Source organism: Culex pipiens, chromosome 3, assembly GCF_016801865.2.
Source record: "Culex pipiens pallens isolate TS chromosome 3, TS_CPP_V2, whole genome shotgun sequence".
NCBI classification, from domain to species: domain Eukaryota; kingdom Metazoa; phylum Arthropoda; class Insecta; order Diptera; family Culicidae; genus Culex; species Culex pipiens.
In genome coordinates this window covers 12,407,301-12,427,241 of record NC_068939.1, presented here as the reverse complement: position 1 = coordinate 12,427,241, position 19,941 = coordinate 12,407,301, and positions in this window count along the sequence as shown.

Below are 19,941 nucleotides of genomic sequence, written 5' to 3'. Positions count from 1 at the left end.
TTCGAAAAATCATTGTTATTGCAATATGGGTATCAAATGATCGGAATTTTTCCATACATTTCAAATGCAATAAAAAAAAAAGTTTTGACGATACTCAAAATTTTCCCAAAACTCCGTATTATCGAAAAAAATAAATACTTTAAATCTAAGTTTTTACAATATGGGTATCAAACGATCACACATTTTTCATACATTTTGAAAGTCATAATTTTTTTTTGAAAGCACTCCAAATTATCATAAATCTACGTATATTTGAAAAAAAACTTAAAAATGTTTAAAATTTAGATTTTTCATACATTTCGAAAGTAATAACTTTTTTTTTGAAAATACTCAGAATTTTCACAAAACTACGTATTTTTGAAAAAAATACTCCAAATTTCAGTTTTTTACAATATGGGTATCAAATGATCGGAATTTTTTAAACGTTTCGAAGTCATAACACAAATTTTTAAAAATACTATTTTTTTACTAAACTACGTATTTTTGAAAAGTACTCAAAATTTCAGTTTTTACAATATGCGTATCAAATGATCGGGATTATTTGATACATTTCGAATGCAATAGCACTAATTTTTGAAAATACTCAGAAATTTAACAAAACCAAGTATTTTTGAAAAAATACTCAAAATTTATTTTTTCCAATATGGGTATTTAAAAAAATGTGTTATAACTTTCGAAATGTATAAAAAACTTTGATAATAAAACACCGATTATTTGATACGCTCTTTGTAAAATCCTGAAATTTCAAGTTTTTTTTCGAAATACGTAGTTTTGTAAAAAAAAATGTTTTTTTTCCATTTTTTTTTTGTTATCGCTTTTGAAATGTATGAAAAAATACCGATCATTTGCTACTCATATTGTAAAAAACTGAAATTTGGAGTATTTTTTCGAAAAAACGTAGTTTTGTGAAAATTTTGAGTATTTGAAAAAAAATTTGTCACAATTTTCAACATTATGCATTATTTCTGATTATTTGATACCCATATTGTAAATTACCGAAATTTTTAACATGTTTTTTCGAAAATACTTTCAAAATACGTATTTTTGAAAAATATTCAAATTTCAGTTTTTACAATATGGGTATCAAACGATCCGGGTTTTTTGATACATTTCGAAAGCAATTGCAGAAATTTTTGAAAATACTCAAAAATTTTACAAATTATATTAAAATTTTTTGTCTCTCCCCCAAACTTTGGGCAGTAAAAATAAATTGCGAAACAAAACTATCAACCGAAATGTTCGCCGAAATTTTACAACTATTCAAAATATTGTCATCCATCCCAAATTTGCTTGAAATGAAGACCAATGCAGGGAAATGTATTTTCAGTTATTTCAGTTAGTTTAGCACATCCAACCCATTAAAATTTTGAATGCGTTTTAAATTTATTTATTTTAACTGATTGTCTGACACATTTTAAAGGAAGGGGAAAGGAGATTGCGCAAACTTCGAAAAATATTTGCGAGGCCAAAATATTTGTGTTTACCTGTTATGATAAAAAGCAGATCAAATCACTTGAATTTTTTGATTGAATTGATTTAAATTTTTGAAGATCCGTTAGTATCCAAATAAAACATTTTTTTTTTCATAAAAAAAAACAAAAATCATATTTATTTTAACTTGAAATGTTAACTTAATGAACAAATCTAGAATGCCAAAAAAAAATTTTTTTCTCAAAAATACCCGAAACGCAAAAAGCAGAATTGGACCTTTAAAAAAACTCTGAAAATTAATAATTTCTTCACTATTTATTGACGAATTCGTGAGCATCGAAAACAAACCATAAGCATTGAGTTTTTTTTCCAAAATCGTTAATATTTTTTCGATTTCGATTACAATTTCCTCGATTTGCTTGGAATGTTTTCAAAATCTCAATCACTGTTTTTAATTTTTAAATTTTAAGTTTAGTTTTTTTTTAGAATTAATTTTCATGTAAGTTTTTGAACCATCCACAAACCACGTGGACACTTTTTTGGAAAAAATGCGATACCTATACAAGTTTAGAATTCCAATGTCTTAATTTTCAAAATATTTTCTTGTATGATTTCTTGATTATCTCAATCAGCTAACTTTTATATTCATTTTATACAGTTTTCACGCAATACATCTAATAAAATGTTCTATGTCAGGCTTTTGACAGAAATATTGAATTCTCAGCATCAATTACCGTGACTAATCCTTTTTTCCAACCGTCGTTCCATCCCAAATCGCCCCGTCCTTCTTGTCCAACAGTTGTCAAAGCAATCGTCTAAGCTTCCTACCTGAAACACTACCCCACTCCCCACTCCAATCGATCCACCCATCAGACTCAGTGACCTTCGCATCGCCTTAATTCTCTCCGCACCAGCCGTCAGTGAGTGCGTTGCCGATGAAGTCAGTGTCGGTTTCGCCGCGATGGTGTGTACCGGTTCAAATTCAAGCCGTTTAACACGTCGTTTTTTTGTACCCCCTCGAGTCTGAGATCTATCGCTAAGTCCCCCTTCCAAGTCCGACGAGGGTATCCTTGGAAAAAATATTGTTTACTTCGGCGCTCAGACACACGACGCGCTGCACGATTCGCTATTTACTTCCTGAATCTGCTGCAAGCCGACTGCAGCAACAGCGTCTAACGCGGCTTCTAAGTAGGTTGTAGTAGTGGTAGTAGAACTAATAGTATTAGTGCGGTGACCGCGGGCACTTCTAGCACGCTGTTATTTACCACTTTGACCGTGCACTTTCCCACACAAACACACGAGGTGTTCAACGAGGGGTCACTCAATGGGATGAAAGATGAAAGTTTTTAATAGTTATTAGTTTGACCTCATAAAATCGTCGTAGTTGAGAATCGTTTTAACATTTTAACTCTTGTGAAATTTCAATTAAACTAAATAGTTTTAAAGTAAGTAAAAAGAAATTCTTTGGTGGACCCCCCGTACCGACTAAGCCCGTCTAACCTTACTCTAAGCTGGTTCGCGACGGTAGTATTACGTTGTATACCGCGCGGCAGGGTAAGCGACCCCATAGTTGCCTCACACACTAAGCTTCTCCACTCATAAGTCCATTGATTGGGCAAATTACCCTCGAAAGCGACGTTTATGTAGGCAGTGCATGTTTTCGTCTGACTGCCATGGCAATGAAGTCAAGTCTCTGCGCCTAGTCTTGGGAAAAAGAGCTGTGACGACGCAGATGACGTGTTCATTTCCGTGTGCGTTGTGGACGGTTAGAAAATGACATGTTTAGAGGCGTTTTGGAACACTTTTCGACAGTTATGAAATAAATTTTAATTGCCTGATAAGTTTGAAAATGTGAAATTTTTCAAAAATAAAAAGAGATATATGAGAAAATTCGAAAAAAATATGGGGAATATATGTAAAATCCTTATGAAAAAAAATAATGACAAAAAAAATTTGTCGAAGACCGCAAAACGATCCGAGTTAACCCTAACGAGTTATTAAGAATTTAAATGAGACGTTTTTGTATGATAGGATTTTTTCTCTAACTTCAACGATAAAAAGCTACCCTTAACCCTTAACCGATTTGGCTTAAAATTGGCACAGTTACTTATTTTTAGCTAAAGAAATTTTAATTTTTTCTTGTCACCCTAATCAACACCAATCTTTGGCTTAGTTGTTAATTATAATTAGGACTGTTCAGAAAAAATTAGTCCGCTAAAAAAATACCCTTTTCTTTATAAAACTGTTTTTACTTGATGTTGGATTCCCAAAATATGTATTTTTAAATTTCAAAAAAATATTTTTTTGGGACTCAAAAGAGCTTTTTTGAGCCATGATGCATGATGGCGCAAAATTTTATAATATATTTATGAAAATGTTGAAAGAAAATTACAAAAATTTTATTGTGGTTAACCACTAACTCCATCTACTCTGCTAATTTTCATTAATCTAACAACTTAACTGATTTCGCTCAAAATTTCCACAGTTACTTATTTTTGCCTAAGGAATCGAAACAGAGAGTATCCCTGATGTCGTTGTTTTATTGTCTCTCTAGTGTTGATTGATCAGAAAATCCTATCTCAAGATACAGATTTCCATACATTTACGTACCGTAAAACGGGGTGACTTTGATAGCCGGGGTGACTTTGATAGGTTTGCGATTTTTCCGCAAAATGAAGAGTACAATTAAAATACGTAAGGAATGGTTAAGAAACATTTGACTTTTCTCCTACTACTCTTAGTTTTCGTTCACTCTTTTCTTCGTTATATTTATTCATGTAAAATCCTAATTCAATTCTTCTACCTTCCTGTTTTAAAGTCAATTAATTTTTTAACTTTAACTATCTTTATCATCCTGCTTCTGTTCTTTATGCGTCTCCATTCATAACCAAATATTGTTTTCAGCAGGGTATGCAGGTAACTCATTATAAATTGAATATAAATTAATAATTATGTATTATTACACTTAACACACCCTACACAACACCACTGCAATCATAAATCGGAGCGTTTGGTACGGTATGTCCACGCATCCCTCCTCCCCTGTAGATTCTGTGAAATGTGATCCGTTCTCAGAATCCTCTCTGCGGTAAACACAACGCAGTAGGGCTGGCCGCTTTAATTTTTGCAATACATTTTCGGGTGTTCTCGGATGTACTGCAATTATTAATATTGACAAGAAAAGTGCTTGGGGCGTAATCTAATCACAAGACTTTCCAGCATGCTTTCATCGGACTGGCTGCGTTTGTGTTAGATTAGATTAGATTAGATTAGGTAAGGAATGGTTAAGAAACATACTGACCGTGGTAGAGAATTGTTCAAAGTACCTCAAGCAGAACTTTTCATAAAATTTTGACGAGTTTAAAAAGTTAGTTAACTATAGTAAAGAAAATGCTGATGAAAGTCATTATTTTAAACTTCTCAAATTGTCATGATTTTCTCAATGAACATGATTTTTAATCGGAAAACGGAATGCATTTTCGGATTCTTTGGACAATTTTTCACTAGGAGAAGGTTAAAAAAGTTTGTAAATAATAAATAATATGTGTTTTTGAAACACAATTAAAAAAAATCTCAAAATTTATAAGCAATTTCAGTTGAACAAATTTCATGTAAAATGTGAAAACTTGTGATTCGTGCTTTGAATTCAGTATAAAATGCAATATAAATCGATAATTTTATAAACAAAACTAGTTTTAACAAATTTCAGGCAAAATTCCAACTTTTTAACAATTTTACCTAGAATTTATATGTATTTTGCTAAAAAGCTTAGACACTTAGTTAACTAAATATAAACATTATTTTTTTTCTTAAAAAATATATCAGCTTCTTTAGTGATGGTACATTTAGCGTACAAACAGTTTGAACATCTTAAATATGATTTTAACAAGAAAAACTATGACTATCAAAGTCACCCCGGAATTAAAACTAAGAATTTTTAAAGTAACTATTTTTCTAATCATTATTGAAAAAACTTTTTTTCTGAAATAGTGCATGGACTTTGTGTGGTCTACCCCAGTACATGTTTTAAAAATAATAATCTTGAGAAAAACCATACCTGTTGGAAAATATTCTAAAAACAAATTGAAATCCTATCAAAGTCACCCCGGTTTACGGTACCCATTTTTTATGACCGATTTATCGATTGTTTATTTAGGGGAAATATACCCTTTCTAATCAAACACCTATCTTCGTCATTAGAAGAGTTTGATGCTCGATTAATGCTCAAAAAATACTATTTAGGCTATAACCCGAGCAGGGGTAAATAACACGGGAATACCAAATTTTGGTATTACTTGGGCAAATAACAGGGACCAAAATGTGCCCTTGGTTGCCCAGTAATAGATGGTAAAATACCATGAAATCATACCAATGTCTTGTATGTGGAAGGGCACAACAATACCAAACCATGTTATTCCAAGGGTAAAATAATACCTCAAAATAAAACCATTTCAATACCAAGTTGAGGTCTTCTGGATTTTTGAACATTGCTTGAATACCAAAACTTGGTATTGCCATGGTTTAATTTTTAGGTATTCCCGCGCCCTTGGAAAATCAGATTTTGGTATTCCTGTGGTCTTCCACATACATGATTTTGGTATGATTTGATGGTATTTTACCATCTATTACTGGGCAACCAATAGCACATTTTGGTCGCTGATATTTGCCCAAGAAATACCAAAATTTGGTATTTTCATACCATTTTTAGTGCAACAGTTGCAGTTAGTGAAAAAACGGAAATGATCCATATGCAACAGCCAAATCTACTCACCTGATGATTCCATGTTGTTCTTAGTGATATTCTTCACCACATCGAATGCATTTGTCATTGATGAACGGCCTGTGCTTGAAGTTCTTGAAGATTCTAAAAAATAACAAGATTGAAAAATAAGTGTTATTAAAATGAAACTGGATTGAAATTCACCAAAATTCAATAATCTGTCGATTAACTCGTTTTTCAAAGTATTTGGTTATCCCAACTTAGAGAAATTTCAACGTTTTTTAAAAAAAATCTTAGTGGGTATATCACAAAAATTTGAAAATCAGCTTTAACATTTTTGGGTTTCAAGTTATTTTAGCGCAAAATTAATTATCTCATCAAAATTTAAAAAAAAATCCCATAGTTTCAGAGGAATTTGATGAAACCTTTCAATACCAAAATAATACCAAAATGTGGCATCCTGACTTAGAAAATTTTCCACAATTTCAAGTCATTTCTTTAGGGGGTATATCAAAAATGTTTAAAATCAAGTTTGAAATTTCCGGTTTTCAATGAAAGCATTCGCTTTGAGACATCATTTTAGCGCAAAATTAATTATTTTGTCAAAATTGGTCAAAATTTTCTCATAGTTTCAGAGGAATTTGATAAAACACTGTAATACCGAAAGAATACCAGAATGTGGTGTTCGACCATTGACAAATTCTGCAATTTTGCAATATCAAAACAATACCTTAAATTGGTATGATAGCACATTTTGCTCTTGCATAATCCTTAAGACAAATTTTGAAGGGTCCAGGAATACCAAAATTTGGTATTGATACCAGAGAAAGGTATTATTACGCATTTCCCTTGTTATTTACCCATGCTCGGGAAACTTACCAGCAACGCCTCAAGTATGCACGCAAATGTATGCCACTTACTGGCCAAAAAGATCAAATTTAATGCACTTTTGATCATAATTTCTATTTTGCGAGACCACACACATCTACACGCAAGATCAGAGGTTAACTGCTTAACAAAAGTCGCCATCAATATCTTTTCACTTGCGCTAACGATTTCAAAGCGCTCAAGATATAAAATTGCTTCCAACTACCGGCAACATGTTTTTTTGACCATTACTTAGTCACTCACTTGAAAAAATCCCGAAACATGTCAATAATTAGCAAGCGCCATCAAAAAAACAAACGCGCCAAGTCTTTTGACGTTTGAATTTTGACCATCCATTCCAATCGAATGGTGAAGAAAACCGAGCGAGAAGCGAAGACAAATAAAGAACAAAGGGTGGCCACCAACACCACCAGCAGGGCCTGTTGGAGTGAGCCAGTGATGCCAGGAAACTTTCGCTATAAATGCTACTTTTCGTGTGTTTTCGTTTAAAATTTTGGCAGCACTAAGCAGACCCAAAAGTGCGTTGGAAGAAAAAAAGAACTAAGCTGAAAATAGGAATATGGGCGTGGCTCAATGCACTCGACTGATTAGAATGCACTTAAGATTTTTTTTTTAAATGCTTGTAAAAGGAATAGCATAACTTTTAATAAAAGTGAAAATAAACAAAAATGTTCACAACAAGTTGCTCTACTCGTCGGTGTACTTGGTTTTAGTAAATTTCAAGGAACTCTCCAGATTATCTAGCATCATTCAAACACGACCGCTTATTAGGTTCAAAATGGGTATATTTCCCCTAACTTGAACTCCAAATAAATTTCGCTTTTCCATTTTCAGTGTACTTTATATTTTGTTTCATTTTGCTTAAAGTAATACTGCAACATTATTTATACATTCAGTTTTTCCATTCAAGTATGATTCCAAAGCGGGACAACGACAACTCTGGTCAACTTTCTGCACAGTTTTGCGCAGCACCAACCTCGTACCTTTGGGTACCCTGCTGGAAAAATCTTCTACAAGCAGCCGGTCATTGTTGTCGATGAAAGTCAACCTTAACTGCTCATGGGCAAAGATATCACACTTTTGTTTTAAGTTTTCCGTATCTTCATAGCGTTTAAAGCATGAAATCGAACGATTGCTAGAATAGTGAAATTTGATCAAAAAGGAAAAAAACATTTTTTCTGCATATTGTGAGCTGCAGTAAACATTCAGTTGAAAAGTATGTCTAAACTCTGAGAATTCTATTCTAGAAATACTTATTCGAGCGCAGTTCCTTTCCGACGTGTTGTAAATCAAATTAAACAGATGATCGGGATCGGTTATTCGGGGCATGTGCTGCTCCATTGGGACATAGTAGTTATCTCTCACAAGCTCAAACCACGAACATTCCGACCTAGCCGGAATTGAGCAATCGCTGAGTTGACAAAATCCGGTGACCGGCGAGACCGCTATCCAGGCGATCTGGATTATCAAGTATATTGACATGTTGCTCAAACGTAAATGACTAAAGTTTCTCAAAGTCGGTGTAATGTAAATTGGAGCATTAAAGCAATTATTAAATAATGAAATCCATATTTTCTTAGCACACAGTAGTAAACTGTGCTCAACATGAGAATTACACTCTTGATAAACCGTTTATCTAGAACGTTCATGCAATCACGGAATGCACTGGGTTCTTAACTGGTCAACACAAATTGCTCTACACCTTCAAAGAAAAAAAACATGCACCTTATAATTTTCGATGGTGATTTCGTAGCATTTTTTCTTCAGTTGATGTACCGTAAAACGGGGTGACTTTGATAGCCGGGGTGACTTTGATTGGTTCGCGATTTTTCCGTAAAATGAAGAGTACAATTAAAATACTTACGGAATGGTTTAGAATCATACTGACTGTGGTAGAGAAGTGTTCAAAGTACCTCAAGAAGAACTTTTCATAAAATTTGGAATAGTTGAAAAAGTTAGTTAACTAGAGTTAAGGAAATGTTGATTAAAGTCATTATTTTAAACTTCTCAAAGTGGTATTATTTTCTCTTTTTTTTGTGAAATCTTGTGATTCGTGCTTCAAATTCAGTATAAAATGCAATATAAATCGGCAATTTTATAAACATAACTAGTTTTAACAAATTTCAGGCAAAATTCCTACTTTTTAACAATTTTACCTAAAATTTATATGTATTTTGTTAAAAAGCTTATAAACTTAGTTAACTAAATATAAACATTGATTTTAGTTCCTAAAAACTTTGACGGTACATTAAATTTACAAATAAAGTTTGAACATCTTAAATATGATTTGAACAAGAAAAAAATTACTATCAAAGTCACCCCGGAATTTAAACTAAGAATTTTCAACTATTTTTCTAAACACTACTGAAATTTTTTTTTCCAAAATTATGCATGAACTTTGTGTGGCCTACCCCAGTACATGTTTTAAAAATAATAACATTGAAAGAAACCTTATCAGTTGATAAATATTCCAAAAACAAATTGAAATCCTATCAAAGTCACCCCGGTTTACGGTATATTTTTTTTAAATAAAATCCGACCCGCCTCGTGCAAAACCGGGACATACATTTTATACATGATGCGTATTTTAACTACGAAAATATGGATACCCAAACAAAAAAAAAGAAGAATCAAAAATTGAAGAATGTGAAATTTATTAAAAATAAAAAGAGTTAAATTTACAATTCAAATCGGCCATTTCCAATGCCTCAACTGTAACAAATCGTGAAACTTGACATTTGGTCGGTGGTTCTTTTCTTGGCTGAGCAATTCTCTACGAGAATGGATTTTTTTTATATTTAAATTTTTGTATGTTTTATGCAAAAGAAGCCATTTAGCATCATTAGTTTGTCCTTATAATTTTCCAAACAATTTTGGTAGCTTGGTAGCTCTCCATAGAGCAATTCTCTACGAAATCGGTCTTTTTTCTTCAATTTAATTTTTTGTATTTTTTAATCCGACTGAAACTTTTTTGGTGCCTTCGGTATACCCAAAGAAGCCATTTTGCATCATTAGTTTGTCCATATAATTTTCCATACAAATTTGGCAGCTGTCCATACAAAAATGATGTATGAAAATTCAAAAATCTGTATCTTTTGAAGGAATTTTTTGATCGATTTGGTGTCTTCGGCAAAGTTGTAGGTATGGATACGGACTACACTGGAAAAAAATGATACACGGTAAAAAAAATTTGGTGATTTTTTTATTTAACTTTTTATCACTAAAACTTGATTTACAAAAAAACACTATTTTTAATTTTTTTTATTTTTTGATATTTTTTAGAGGACATAAAATGCCAACTTTTCAGAAATTTCCAGGTTGTGCAAAAAATCATTGACCGAGTTATGAATTTTTTAATCAATGCTGATTTTTTCAAAAAATCGAAATTTTGGTCGCAAAAATTTTTCAACTTCATTTTTCGATGTAAAATTGAATTTGCAATCAAAAAGTATTTTAGTGAAATTTTGATAAAGTGCACCGTTTTCAAGTTATAGCCATTTTTATGTAACTTTTTTCAAAATAGTCGCAGTTTTTCATTTTTAAAAATAAGTGCACATGTTTGCCCACTTTTGAAAAAAATATTTTTGAAAAGCTGAGAAAATTCTCTATATTTTGCTTCTTCGGACTTTGTTGACACGACCTTTATTTGCTGAGATATTGCAATGCAAAGGTTTAAAAACAGGAAAATTGATGTTTTCTAAGTCTCACACAAACAGCCCATCATTTTTCAATGTCGATATCTCAGCAACTAATGGTCCGTTTTTCAATATTAAAATATGAAACATATGTGAAATTTTCCGATCTTTTCGAAAACAATATTTTCAAAATTTTGAAATCAAGACTAACATTTCAAAAGGGCCAAACATTCAATATTACGCCGATTATTCGATTATTAAATCGAATGACCGAAATCCTAGAGAACTGCTCCATACAAAAATGATATATGAAAATTCAAAAATCTGTATCTTTTGGAGGAACTTTTTGATCGCTACACTGAAAAAAAGATACACGGTAAAAAAGTTGTAGATTTTTATTCCACTTTTTGTCACTACAATTTCATTTGCAAAAAACACCATTTTTATTTTTTTGATTTTTTATGTGTTTTAGGGGACATCAAATGCCAGTGGGGAAAAAAAATCTTTGACCGAGTTATGAATTTTTGAATCAATCCTGATTTTTGTTTATGTTTTAACTTAATTTTTCGATGTAAAATCGAATTTGCAATCAAAAATTCTTAGGCAATTCTTATATCGCCAAACCTGGGGGATGAATAGAGAGAATGCGTAACGTGATTTTCGAATGATCCCTTTTTGTTTACATCTACAAAGTAGGAGGCTGTTCGAGCACAAGCATGACTTTTTTCTTACTGGTAAATGGGCTGTTCTAAAATCAGTGGTATGTGTTTTATTCTGTCTAGTTTTTTTTTTACTTTTTTGCTGAAAAATTGTGTGTGGTTTGAAGATGTTTTTCATTTTTACGAGTGACGACGAACTGCGACGAGAGTGTCATTCTGCGATGTCGTAGATAAATTCCATGACTGATATTGGAATCCTGCAGCTCAGAATCTTTTCATTCTTGAAAAAAAAAATGATGATCGATTACAATACTCTCTACTGTTGGCGAATAGTAAATTGGTTCCACTTTAACAGTTCAAAATTGAGGCCGTTTTGCGAACCACTATTCAGCACCCAGCTCCAAACTACCGATTATTTACACTACCTATTGAGAAATCAATGAAACTCGGCTCAAAATCAAAATTGTAGTATCGAGTAGAAATCTCGCAACACAATTACATATAGGTATAGGTAACTCACGTAGATTGACTATAACTGTTGGGAATGCTCAAAATTGAAACACATGTAACTCCTAGAGTAGCAACCCTGATTTGGTTCTTGATTTTTAACCATTTCCAGCTGCTAAAAAATAGTGATTTTTATTAATTTTTTGATTTTTAGCGTAACGTGTTTCCACTTCGACATTATATCTGCATTCATATTTTTCACTCCTGTATGATTCTAAATCGTGACAAACACATCTCCTGTCAAGTTCAGGCACAATTTTGCGCAGTATCAACCTCGTACCTTTGGGCACCTTATTGGACAAATCCTCTACAAGCAGCTGGTCATAATTTTCGATGAAAGTCAACCTTAACTGTTCATGCGCAAAATAATTACACTTTTTTCCTTGGTTTTTCGTAACTTTATCACGTTTAAAGCATGAAACTAATGAACCATTACTAGATTGGTGAAATTGTATCAAAAAGGTTAATTGTATGCCTGAATTCATTTTTGAACCGCAGTTAACTCCGAGCTGAAAATAATTGATAGTATCTTTGAATGTAGAAAATCTCACGCGCACGCAGTTCCTTTCGAATGGGTCGTACAGAAAGTTAAACAAATGGTTGGGATCGGTCATTTGAGGCCTGTTCTGCTCCACTGGGACATAGAGATTATCTTCCACAAGCTCAAACAACGAACATTCCGACGCGTCCGAAATTGAGCAATCACTGAGCTGACAAAATCCGGTGACAGGCGAAACCGCTATCCAGGCGATGAGGATTGTCAAGTATACTGTCATGTTGCTTAAACACGAATGATTACGATTTCACAAAGACGGTGTAACGTTAAATTGAGAAATACATATTTTCATAGCATACAGTTAAAACGAGCAATAAACCTTGCTCAACATGAGAATTGTACTCTTTATTATTCAGTTAACTAGAACGTTTATGCAATCATAGAATACACCAATGGTGGGAAGGGGGAACGGAACTATTCCGGAGCATTCGATACGGTATGTCCACGTATCCTTCCTCCCCTGTACATTCTGTGAGATGTGATCCGTTCACAGAAACCTACATTTCATATCAAATTACAAGGGTTTTTTTCTGCGGTTTTTTGTTTAATATGTCAGTAACGTCATGTTTCGAAATCCGGACACTTTGTAGCTTATCATTTTTGTTATAGCTGGCAAAAAAATCATGGAAATGTAGAAATATCATCAGGATGCATTATAAACAGTCAGTTTCAAGAAAATGTATGCACAATATATCTTTTATAACAATTTTTCATCAGAATTTTAAAATTAAAATGACTTGTTGTGCTTCGAATCCCGGACACTGATAAAAGCTGATTCGAAATCCGGACACTTTTGCTTTGAATTCCGTACACTCGATTTTGCTTATGAAACGCACAAATTTAGACTGAAATGTTAGTGAATGGCATTCTTTAGGTCTCAAATATGCTGTTAACATCAAAACAATCGATAGTTAATATAAAAATTTGCTAGAATTTAAGGAAATCGAAACCATAAATTTCTGCTTTGCCTTCCCGGTGCTTCGAACGCCAATGAAATATTTCAAGTGAAATGTTTCGCATTTTTGGTAAACTTATACTTTTATTGTATTTAATTGTTTTGGCATTAACTACAGCGTTCAAACAAACTTTAAATGAAAGTTGATATTGGAATTCATCAAATAACACAGTTTTGACATGCATAATGGGAAATTATATCCAAATAATTGATAAAACAAGATGAAGTGTCCGGGTTTCGAAGCGTCCGGGAATTCGAATCATGACGTTATTGAAATCGAATTTTATGGATCCTTTGAGGTCGTCCAAAGATGATGCATCGAAAACTGGTAAAATGCGACAAAATAGCACGATCGCGACGATTTGTCGCAGTGACATCGAGAATCTAATTAAAATATATTACTATTACACACGCTTAGAATGTATAAAATATGCTAATATCTACCTCCTCAGCCGAGATTCTCGACTTGTTGAATCTTGAAAAAAAACATTGTAATCCTTGTGAAATGCATCACGAACTTGCAGTGAGGAAGCTTGTAAACGCCACCACTGACAAAGCAGTAGCGAAGGACTCGCGAGATGCTGAGCTGAGATAGTTCGGCACCGCACTGGGGGTTAGTTGCGAAAGTAAGCATGTTCCAGCCAGACAAAAGTGAAAGACCCCCTGCGCAAAAGGAACCGAACCGAGCCCGCCTGGCAATTATTTCATTTGTTTCAATTTATCTTGTCACGGGGGACTGACTTGTCAAGTCGTCGCTGACGTGCTATCTTGTCGAAAATTTGGGCTAAATTGAGTTAGGAACGCCATTTTGTGCAACTCTCAATGCTTCAACTTTCGACCTTCATAGATCTTCAAAATTTGATTTCAATCCTGAATCCTTTTCATGTGAAAGAAGTTTCAATCTTGTCGTGCTATCTTGACACAGCGAGAAAATTGCTGCAAGTGCGACAACTGGTCAAAGGAATTTTAGTCAGAACGCATTTGACACACGTACATGCCCGACTACCGTAAACATTTGTCATTATAACTCGGGACTTAGGAAACCAAATTAAACCAAACTTTGTGCAATGCACAGAATGGCCAACCAAACAAAACGTGTTTGTTATTGTTTACATTGCGTGCTCTTGTTTTTGTTTATTCAAGGTCAAACATTTAAAACGCGTTTTTCTAGGAACGTCAAAATGGCAGGTGCGACAAGATAGCCCGACAGCGTCAAAGTGACGGTATTCTTTGCAAAAAAAATTGTTGAAGTTGTGTCCTGTTGACACATGACACATGTCGTACTGAAACAAGTTTTTTTTTGTGGAAATTGTCTGAAAAAATGATTTTAAAATTGATAAAAAAAACTTGTTTTGCCAAAAATTACAAGAGAGCACAGCTGCAACTGCAAAACAATAACAACAACACTGGACATGTCGCACAGTTTTGTTGCACGGCGATGCAGTCACTGTGATAAGCTGGACGCGTGTTTGAGTCAACAACGAGCGGGGAGATCGCTTGTCGATAATGACAGATGTAATTTTTATAGAGTGATGCGGCCTGCTGGTTGGAATGTTTTCGTTAGAAACTTTGTCGCGGTGAAAGTTGATTCTGGGGAAACGATGGCGTTACTTGGACATTGTTGCATCTTGAAGGGGATTATGCTAATGTTACTTGGAGAGAAAACTTACATGAATTGAGTGTAATTTTTCCAGTCTGAAAAATTGCTTTTTTTAATGTTGAAAATTCTTAATTGGTTAATAAAAACATTAAGGATTTCAATCGAAAAATATTGTTCAGAAATCCATGAAGTATTTTTTCCCTCAGAACTGCCCGTTCGAGTCGTAGAAAATAGCTTCACGACTATCCCTAACCTTGCAACCTATCGCCATGTTTGCCATCGAGACTTACTAATCGTTTTACAGGTCGTTCCAAGCGGAGGGGGACCTCCTTCTCAGGTGTCGCGCCACAGACTTGCAGTACAGATCGAACGGGACAGATCATTGCGGGTCACGCGTTAGTACCAGGAATTGCCACGGTCGTAAATTATAGCGGCAGAGTTGTAGTGTTTGCTGCCTCTGTTTGGTTGAAAGTTGAAGATCTGTTTGAAAATAAAAAAAAAATGATTTTTTAATCAAGAATCTTAAAATTAAAATTCGTTGATTAACTCAAAAAATGCCTAAAATTTGACAACTTACCCTAGACAACACTCAACCAATAGGGTAATAGATCACACCAAACCCCCCAAGACGACGACGACGTCAACGTCGAAGTAACGGGGTGTCACTAATGGGTTAATGGTGGTTTATTACCTCCCCGTATTAGAACTTGAATGTACGCGACCCGAGATTTTATTGTTTAATTGGAAATTAATTATTGTTTGATGCTTTTCCCCCTTCTTTGCAGATGTGCCCCGCGTGACTATGGACGCCAGAGAAAGGATATAACTATCAACTGTGAACCTATTAAAAAAGCGTTGATTGTCGTGAATCATAGGTGAGTTTGCGGGTGGGATTTTCCTGCGTTCAAATGACTGTTTGACTTCCTCACTGAGGAAAGGCTATAAAATCACTCGGAAAATGAACTTTCTGAATTGACCTCCTACCCACCTTCATTTATACTTATCGACTCATAATAATATTCTGAGCAAATGTCTGTGCGGTTTACTTTCAGGTCCTACAGCTTGGTATTGAAAATTGTACAGTTTCATTTAGTCGTTCAAGAGTTATGATAAAAAAATATTTAGACTGCTACAAAAAAGGGTGATTTTCAACATGACCTCAAATGGCAGGGTCTGATTGCCACGAAAAAGCCGTGGTTTCCATTTTCTTCAAAGGCGGCATCGGTATAATCTTGACAAGAAGTTTGAGGTAGCTTCATTTAATGTTTAGTTTAAACATTTGAATTTAAAAAAACGAAAAAAAAAAATTAGAAGTATTTCATAATAAAAATGTTACTTAATTCACCTATAGGTGGTTGGTGCCTTCCTTTCATTTATAGAGTGATTCCAACCACCATCCTAAAGTGATCGCAGCACGTAGGTCCTAATAAAAATAAGTTATGAATATAAAAAGAAATCAAATTACCTACAGACTTTTTTTTCTAGAACATACAAACACCGCCTTTGAAAAGATGGCATCCCTCTACACCAGCCATGCCACAGATAAATTTGTATTTTTAAAAATTTTCGATCCCAAAAATCACAAAAATCTGTACATACAGATTTTTTTAATGATTGTATTTAAACAAATTTAACAATTTAGTAATTGAATTATGCTTAAATATGATTAAAAACTTAAATCTGCTGTTAAAATTTAAAAATGTCTTCTTTATCTTTAAATTCGACATGATACAGATAAAATACAGATTTATTTTTTAGGAAATACAGATCTCTAATAAAATAATCTGGCATCCCTCTACACGGCTTTTTCATGGTGATCAGACCCGGCCATTTGAGGTTATGTTGAAAATCACCCTTTTTTGTAGTCGTCTAAATAGCTTTTTTATCATAACTTTTAAACGACTAAATGAAACTGTACAATTTTCAATACCAAGCTGTAGGACCTGAAAGTGAACCGAATGGACCACATCCGGAAAAAATTCATTCAACCAAAGCCGATCAACAGAATTTGATTCTGAGTCGATAAGTATAAATGAAGGTGGGTCTAGGAGGTCAATAAAAAAGTTCATTTTCCAAGTGATTTTATAGCCTTTTCTCAGTGAAGAAGGCAAAAGGATTCAAACCTAATGTTGTACAGGTAAATACTGCAACCAAAAACGTGTTTGATGCAATCATTCCAAAAAAGAATGAGCTTAATAGTACCTTTAATGAAATTACCCAGAACATTTGGTGTCAGCTACAGAACAGGAGTAAACGTTATCATCACTTTGAAAACACTTGTTTCATTAAAATTGTCAAACCATGGCTCGTAAATTCGTAAATTCAAACTTTGGTCATAGTCGAAGGACATAAACTTTAAAAAATATTTGCAACGGCCTTAAAAAATTCACAAAACTACGTACTTATGAAAAAAACTAAAAATTTCAGTTTTTGCTATGTGAGCATCAAATGATCGGAAATTTTGTTTAACTTTTGAAAGTTATAATACTTTTTTTGAGAGTACATTTTCAAAATTTTCACAGATTTACGCATTTTAGAAATAAAAAAACTACTACTAAGTTGTTGTATTTACAACATGAATATCAAATGATCGGGATTTTTCATACATTTTGACAGCATAATTTTTTTTTAAATACTGAAATGTTTCACAAAACTACGTATTTTTTATCTAATCTAATCTAATCTAACCCTAGCGCAGCCAGTCTTTCGAGGGCATCCTGGAAAATGCCTTAGGTTGATTAACGCCTAGCATCCTCTTGTCATTATTAACAATTGCAGTGCCCCATTGCATTAGATTGCATTGAAACATCACAAACGTTAAAGCGGCCAGGCCAACTGCGTAAAGTTTACCGCAAAGATGATTCATTGAAGTGGATTGAGTTTGAGCACGAATGTTCAAACAACAATACATTTCTGAATCTACAGGGGAGGAAGAAACGTGGGGATCCCCCGCTCACGTTCCTGTTTGTTTAAGCAATAAATCGTTGGAAGCCACCATGCTAAGAAGTTTTGGTGCTCCGGGACCCTCTGGGATGGGACATTGTATTTCCACAAATGCCCAGGACACTATATGCCATGGTTATAGCGCCACAACTCGCTCACTGTTGAAGAAAATATTGGAAAAGTTTTATTCAGAAAATACAATGTAAAGCTCTTGAAACTAATCCTATTTTAATCGACACAGAGTTAATGTTAGGATTACTAAATGCAAAAAGATCAATAACTAGAAATATATCTGGTTTATATGTACAATTCTTTTCTAATGTTATTAGAGTGAAAGGAGTCTAAAGAGTTAAAAATAAAATTTATAATACTTACCTTATCAAATCACTCATGCGCTAAAAAGGAATGAGCCTACCTCAAATTCGATGTTCCTTGGTCAAACCTCTCCCGCAGATGCTAGGTGCTCCCGCTCTCGCTGGTCAAATCCGTGGTGCCTCTGTATCTGCGTGCAAAGCAATGTACACATGTTGCCTTGTTAGCCACCCACCATCGAAACGAGCGCCGGTCGCAGGGTTGCCAGGTTGCCAGATAAATCTGGGAATGCCAGATTTTTCATGTGTCAGCCAGAATAAAGATTCGCCCTTCTCTGTGCCAGATATTGACAGATTTTGCCAGATTTTTCACTTTATGCCCATTTTGAACAACTTTTATGATAAAATGAACAAATTTAATTGAAAATCATAAAATGAGAATGTATTTTCCATGAATAAAATGTAAATTCAAAATTTTGAGGCCATAAAATCAGTTAAACCATCTGAATTCTACAAACTTTTGGAATAATTCATATGAGCAACTCTCTACGAAATCGGCAAATTTCGACCATTTTTATTTTTTGTATTTTTTGATTTGGCTCAAACTTTGTGGGGGCCTTCCCTGTAACCAAATAAGCTATTTTGCATCATTGGTTCACCCATACAAGTCTCCATACAATTTTGGCTGCTGTCCATACAAAAATGGTATGTAAATATTCAAACAGCTGTAACTTTTGAGTGAATTTTCTGATCAATTTGGTGTCTTCGGCAAAGTTGTAGGTATTGTTGAGGACTTTTGAGAAACAAATAGGTACACGGAAAAAAAATTTGCAGATTTTTTTATCAACTTTTTTTTCACAAAAACTCAATTTCCCAAAATACTTATTTTTTGATTTTCGAGATTTTTTGATATGTTTTAGGGGACAAAAATCCGCAACTTTTAAGCCAAAGAGAAACATGGTCAAAAAATCTGCCGCCGAGTTCTGAATTTTTGAAAAAATAATTATTTTTGGAAAAAATCGGAATTTCATGCTAAAACAAATTTGACGATATTTTTTAATGCAAAATTGAATTTGCATTCGAAAACTACTTTACATTTTTTGATAAAGAGCTCCGTTTTCAAGATATAGCCACCGAAAGTATGATTTTAGTAAAATATTTGCAGTTTTTCGATTTTCAAAAATAGTGACCATGAGTGACCATTTCTAGAAATATTTTTTTTGAAAAGTTCATAAAATTTGCTATAAAATAGTCTAAGAGACATTGCAGATTGGACCTCTGGTTGCTGAGATACAGCCGCTTTAACAAAAAGAAACACGAAAATTGAAGTTTTCTAAGTCTCACCAAAACAACTCACTATTTTCTAATGTCGATATCTCAGCAACTAATGGTCCGATTTTCAATGTTAATACATGAAACATTCGTGAAATCTTGAAACCGATCTTTTCAAAAACAAATATTTTGAATTTTTTTTAATCAAGACTAACATTTTAAATGGGCGTAATATTCAATTTTTGGCCCTTTTAAAATGTTAGTCTTGATTTAAAGAATTTCAAAATATTTTTTTCGAATAGATCTGAAAATTTCACGAATGTTTCATATTTTATCATTGAAAATCGAACCATTAGTTGCTGAGATATCGACATTAGAAAATGGTGAGTTGTTTTGGTGAGACTTAGAAAACTTCAATTTTCGTGTTTCTTTTCCTTTAAGCCGCTGTATCTCAGCAACCAGAG